Here is a 6,347-nt window from a genome sequence, read left to right on the forward strand (position 1 = left end):
ATGGAATGGAATAGAATGGAATGGACTGGAACGGAGCCAAAAATTATGGTCTCACTGCAATTTTTAGTGGCCTGAGCAGCACTGGAAAGCAAAGATAATGCTCCCTGCAGTCTCTGTCACAATGACTCAATTCTGCTGATGTAGAGAAAAGCAGATATCACACTACGTAAAGAATGATCATGGCTTTGTTACAATCAAACTTTTTTATGGATAATGAAATTTGAATTTTATGTAATTTTCACATGTCACAATGTGTTATTCTTTTTTTTTTTTTTTAACTTTTTCCCCAACCATTTAAAAATGTAAAAACCATTCTTAGCCTGTGGTCAGTGCAAAACAGCTGGTGGGCTGGATTTGGGATTTGGGTTGGTGGCCTTGATTTGCTAACACTTGAGGTAAGCAAATGCTGAGTTTATTTACTTTCTAGGCAAGGAAACACACGCTAGTTAAGAAATTCTCTGGCTAGTTTCCTGAGGAGCTTTCTGTGTTAGGAAAGTGGGGGTTCATGGTGGTTATGCTAGTTAAGCTTGCACGCTGGATAGGACTGAATGAGTCCATAAATCTGTACATGATTAGAGTTAAAACAAATCTCATTGTTCATTGGTCAAGAAAGATCTTCATTGACGTGGGTGAAGGTCTAGGTTGGTATGTTTCAGTCGCTCAAAGTTAGTAGACATTCACAGCTTTGACTGGAGGACGATCCAAGTTCATGGTTGTTTATCAGCTTCAGCTGCAGTGAAACACAGCAGTCAGTGTTATGTTAATATCTCCTAGGTAAGTGCTATTGCAAATAGAAAGTTTAGAGAAGGTTTTCAGCCTCCAGAAATGGAAAGCCCAACTCAGAATGGGTTAATCAGTAAGGAAATGTTTTCACTCAGGTTACTGGATAACCAAAGGTGGAGTGGGCTTCAGGGCTGGCTCAGGCTAGCAGCTTGGCTTATTTCACTTGGAATCCCTTGTTCTGCCCTCCTCTGAGTACGGCTTCATCCCCAGGCAGAGACCAAGATGGTTATAGTATTCTGGTTCTCACATCCACTCAAAACTTGGTCCCCAACAGGAGAGAACTGCTTCTGGAAGCTCACTCAGAATGCTGAAAATCCTTCCTAAGAGCCTCCTTTCTCTCTCCCTAGCCCCTAAAAGATCATATGTCCTGGATAGATTACAAAAATGGCTATACATTCTTCCAATCTCTGTACACATGCCTCTTTGCAATGCGATTTGCAGCTCCTCCCATTAAAGTGGTAGAGTCTATTTCTCTACCCCTTGAACCCGGGCTCAGCATGTGAGTTGTTTTGGTCAATGAAACATTAGCAAACTTGTTTCAAGCAGAGGCTTAAAAAGTGTTCCCACACTGGAGCTTGCCCTCATTTGCTGCTGTTTGGAACTCTGAGACTGCCATGTGAAGAAGCCCAGGATAGATTACTGGAGGATGAGAGACCATGTGGAGCAGAGACAAGCCATCCCAGATGAGACCTGGCCCCCTACACCAATCAGCCTGCCAGCCTCAAGACATGCAAGTGAGGCCATCCTAAACAACTCACCCTGAGCAGCTCGGACTAGGAAAACTACTTATGTGACCCACAGAATTATGAGAAGTAATAAATGTTTGTTGTTTTAGGCCATTAAGTTTTGGAGTGGTTTGTTAAAAGGCAAAAGCTAACTGATATATGCTCCTTCTGGAGGCAATCATAGGCAAGGGGAATTGTATTACTCTTCAGTGAATCAAGAGACTCCCTCAGAGCTGGGTTTAGGATCTGTTTCCGTGACATCCATGGCTGCATAGAAGAGGGGTGGATACCTAAACAAAACAGATTTTTTTAATTAATTTATTTTTTTTGGTGAGGAAGATCAGTCTTGTGCTAACGTCCGTGCCAATCTTCCCCTATTTTGTATATTGGATGACACCATAGCATGGCTTGATGAGCAGTGTGTAGGTCCATGCCCAGGACTTGAACCCACGAACCCTGGGCCACCGAAGCAGAGCGCATGAACTTAACCGCTACGCCACCTGGCCGGCCCAACAAAACATACTGTTGACAGGAAGTAAAAGGGGAGAAAATGCATGCTGAGTTTGACCACTAATAATATCTACCAAGTATACTCTCATACCAACCTTTATGATGCTTCTCTATATAAGAAAGAAAACTAAGCCACCATTAAAAGGACATCTCATAGGAAGCAACATATATTTCTGCACAGGGAGTGTGTCATGGAGCCTGCTTTGAGAGAGCAGCTGAGTTACCAAAACTTGGATTTCACTAGAGCAGGGGTTGACAAACTTTTTTTGTAAAGGGTCAGATAGTAAATATTTTAGGTTTTATGAGTCATATGATCTCTGTCACAACTGCTCAACTCTGCTGTGTAGTGTGAAAGCAGTCATAGACAAAAGCAAATGAATGGGCATGGCTTATTCCAATAAAACTATTGAAAAAAACAAGCAGTGGTCTTGTTACCGAGCCCTAAGGGACCAGTGACAGACAATGGGTCCTTTTGCATGGAGCGACTTGCACCAATAGAACAAGACCGGGTTTGGAATAGCAGAGCAGAAACTTTATTCATTAATCAATGAATGGGGAAGGCAGAGCTCATGCTCTAAAACACCTTCTCCCAAGGGAAGATGAGTAGGGTTCTTATGGGATGTGAAGAGGGAGGGGTCTCGGCATCATCGCTCTGGGCAGGGGCATTTGGGGAATGTGCAGATCTTCCCTTCTTGCACAGGGCACCTTTTGCACATGTTTCCTTTTGCACATGGCACCCCATCACCATCTTGGGCCTTTCTGGTTTGGACTGGTTCTGCAGCTTGGTTAGCTGGCAATGTTCTGTCTTGGTTCCTATAAGCAAGCACAACTTAAAAACAAAGCATCAGACGTGGAAAATGGTTTAGGGACTTCCCTGGGTGACAGGCTGGATCTGGCCTGTAGTCTATAGATTGCCAGCCCTTCCATGAGAGAAGCAACAGGCAATGTTGTGCAGAGTGTACTTCATGTAATCAGCTGCCACCCAACATGTACATCTGTATTGTACATATTTCACATAATTTTTTGGAGAGGATAGCTGAGTTACCAGCAGTTGTATTTCATGGAGAGAAGCAAGAATACAGTATTGTGCATTGGACAGTACATGTACCCTGATGTGAGAAGAAAGGTATGTTAACACCTTTCAGAGATAAACTTACAACTCTGTGCCCTGTTTTCTTTACATAACCTGATGAGGGGAATAAAGTTAGGCATATTTCTGTCTCATGTAGAGAAGCAGCATATATCTTTGTGGAGTGTGTAGTTCTAAACTTTCTTGGGAAGAATGCTGAGCTATCAAGAATTATACTTCAGGGGTCAGCCCGGTGGCACAGCGGTTAACTGCGCACACTCTGCTGCAGTGGCCCAGGGTTCGCAGGTTCAGATCCCAGGCACACACTGATACACCGCTTGTGGAGCCATGCTGTGGTGGCGTCCCATATAAAGTGGAGGAAGATGGGCACGGATGTTAGCCTAGGGCCAATCTTCCTCAGCAAAAAACAGGTGGATTGGCATCAGATGTTAGCTCAGGGCTGATCTTCCTCACACACACACACAAAAGAATTATATTTCACTCAGGGAAGGCAGCGTCTTTTCTGTACATTATAAACCATGCCCAATTACCCCCAAAGTAGGTTAAGCATGTTTAGGGTATAAGCAAAGCAGGAGCCCAAAGAAAAAGAAAAAAATTAAAAAGAATTTAATATTTCAAAAAAATGAATTGAAGTAGGAGAAAATTCAAAACTTGATTGAATTCCTTAAACTTATGGTTATTAATTTTTTAACTGAGTGTTGAGATTGGGGTGGCTCATCATACTTTTTAATGCTTAGTGCCTCAAAAGATCTTCTAAATCTAGCACTGACTGTGTATTATTCTGTGTTGTCTACTTCGGAAGAAGAGGTGAGTTACTAGCAAGAATATCTCACTAACACGAATAATATATATATTTCTAAACAGCATGTTCTTCATATAATGTGCCGTGGTGAAAAAAACCCCTTGGTTTCCCATAATTGTATCTAACAGAGAAGGGAAATTCACCTCTGTGGACTGTGTATTTCCTGTAATCTGGTTGGACTGAAAAGCTGAATTACTATTAGTTTTATCTTCCCTAGAGATAAAACTTTCCGGTCTGTAGACTATACTTTTTCATATAATCTCCTTCGGGAAAGTGAATCAGTTGGGAAAGCATTTGGCTGCATATTAAATACCCAACTATGGTGGATGGTCCAAAAGAGGTTAATTTTTTTTTTTAATCACTTAGCACGGCGTCCAGGGTGGGAAGTCCAGGGCTGGTGTAGTAACTCAAAAACCAAGCTCCTTCTTTCTTCTAGTCATGCCACTCTTATAATGTGGTTAGCATCTTTACACTTGCTCCTCATGGTTACAAGATGGCTGCTGCATCATCAGGCTCACAACTATGTTTCAAGATGGAAGAAGTACAAAGGACAAAAAAACATTTTTCAAGTGAGTCTGTTCTTTTTAATTAGGAAAACAGCAGTGTTCCTGGAAGCTCCACCTGTATGCCTTCCACTTTTATCTCTTAGGCCAGAACTGTGTCATATGGTCAGCTGTAGCTGCAGGAGAACTTGAGAAATCTGGGCACAGGGCCACCTTGAATAAAAATTTGGTTTGGTGAGTAAGGCAGATGAGGAGAATGGATATTTCAAGGGCAACTTGTAGTGTTTGCCCTGATATCCTTGCTAAAATGGTGATCAATGGATCTGAAATTCGTGTATGTAGTTCTGGCCCCCTTAGAGATAGTGTACGGAAAAAAGAGAAGATCTAGACAAGGACAATTGAAATGATGGAAAGGGAAGAGGAATGGTCTGCTGTAGCCTGCAAAGGGCATTGTTTTTGAAGTTCAAAGTTCTGGTCTTCTGGCCTGATTCTTTAACTTACAACCTGTGATATTGGGTTGAGTGAATTTTCCTAAGCATGTTTTCCTTGTCTGTAAAATGAGCACAGAGCATTAGAAAGAAGAGGAGAAATGGATACTGGGTAAACAATGGTAAATAGTACTAGTAGTTGCATCTCACATAGAAAACCTACTGACATCTTTGCAGCATACACTTCGTGCAATCTTTTTTGGTGGGGTGGTAGTGGGAGTTAAACATGATTTACCAGGAGTTTCTGTTTCCCAAAGGGAAGTAACATTTATCTCTGTAGAGTGTGTACTTTGGGTAATCTGGGGGAAGAAAGATGATTTTCCCGCAGTTTTTTCTCTCATACAATGTACAATCTATGTAGAGTAACTACTTCATGTAACTTATTGGAACATAAACTGTTACCAGCTCATATCTCCTATGACTCTGACGATGCTGAATTTGAAACTCTTCCTCTCATATTGCTGATTTTCCTCAAAAATTTCATGATTTTTAGTGGTCTATTTCTATTTAGAGATGATAATCTAGGTGGATCAGTATCAGTAATGAAAGTGGAGGTCCTTAGCTCCAGAAAGAATTCTGATTCTGCTGGTTCATTCAGTCATCCACCAAAAATCTATTGAGTGCCTACTGTATGTCAGCCACTGTTCTAGGTGTGGTTATAGTGTGAATAAGAGAGAGAAGGTCCCTGCCTTCATAAAGCTTACATTCTACTAAGGGAGACAGGAGTTGTGTAGACTGAGGTGATAGATGGGAATACGCCAGCTAGATGGTCCTTCCTTTCACATGTGCAGAGAGCTTGTTTTTTGTATTTAATCTATGACATTTGCATTTTTCAGTTTCTCAAAAATGCAAATAATCTTGTCTTTATCCTTGTATCTGATTAATGGATTCAACAAGTGCTTATTGAATACTTTCTCTGCCAGACACTGTGCTAAACACTGGGATATAGTGATAAACAATAGCTCCCTGTAATTGGGGAGAGTGGTATAGAGATGAATTGGGTCCCTCATAGTTACCCTTGGGTGGAATGTTACCTGTGTATATCTCCCTAATAATGTATAAAAGTGGACACGTGTGTATATAGGAGGCCGCTGAATAGGAGGCCAGCTAGAGCTGAACTACTCATAAGGAGCGATAACAGAGTGTAGGCAACAGCCACAGAGTCAAGTAAGGTTTGGCACCGGATTTTGAAGAACCAGTATGACTTGAACAGATAAGGTTGGGGAGAGTAGGTGGAGGGGAGGGAGACTATCCCAAAGGGGCAAATCCTGCAAAATAGATCCAGGGTCAGAGACTTCAGGGGGCCAATGGGAATTCAGTTATGCTAGAGGAGAATGTGTATGATAGCAGAATAAGACATATTGTTGGTTGAGGTCAGTGTATGGGGGCCTAGATTGAGAATTTGTCCATTATTCTAAGTAAATAGTGGATCATTCAAGGTTTTTA

Source organism: Ceratotherium simum, chromosome 5, assembly GCF_057802395.1.
Source record: "Ceratotherium simum simum isolate JZ-2026a chromosome 5, ASM5780239v1, whole genome shotgun sequence".
NCBI lineage: Eukaryota > Metazoa > Chordata > Mammalia > Perissodactyla > Rhinocerotidae > Ceratotherium > Ceratotherium simum.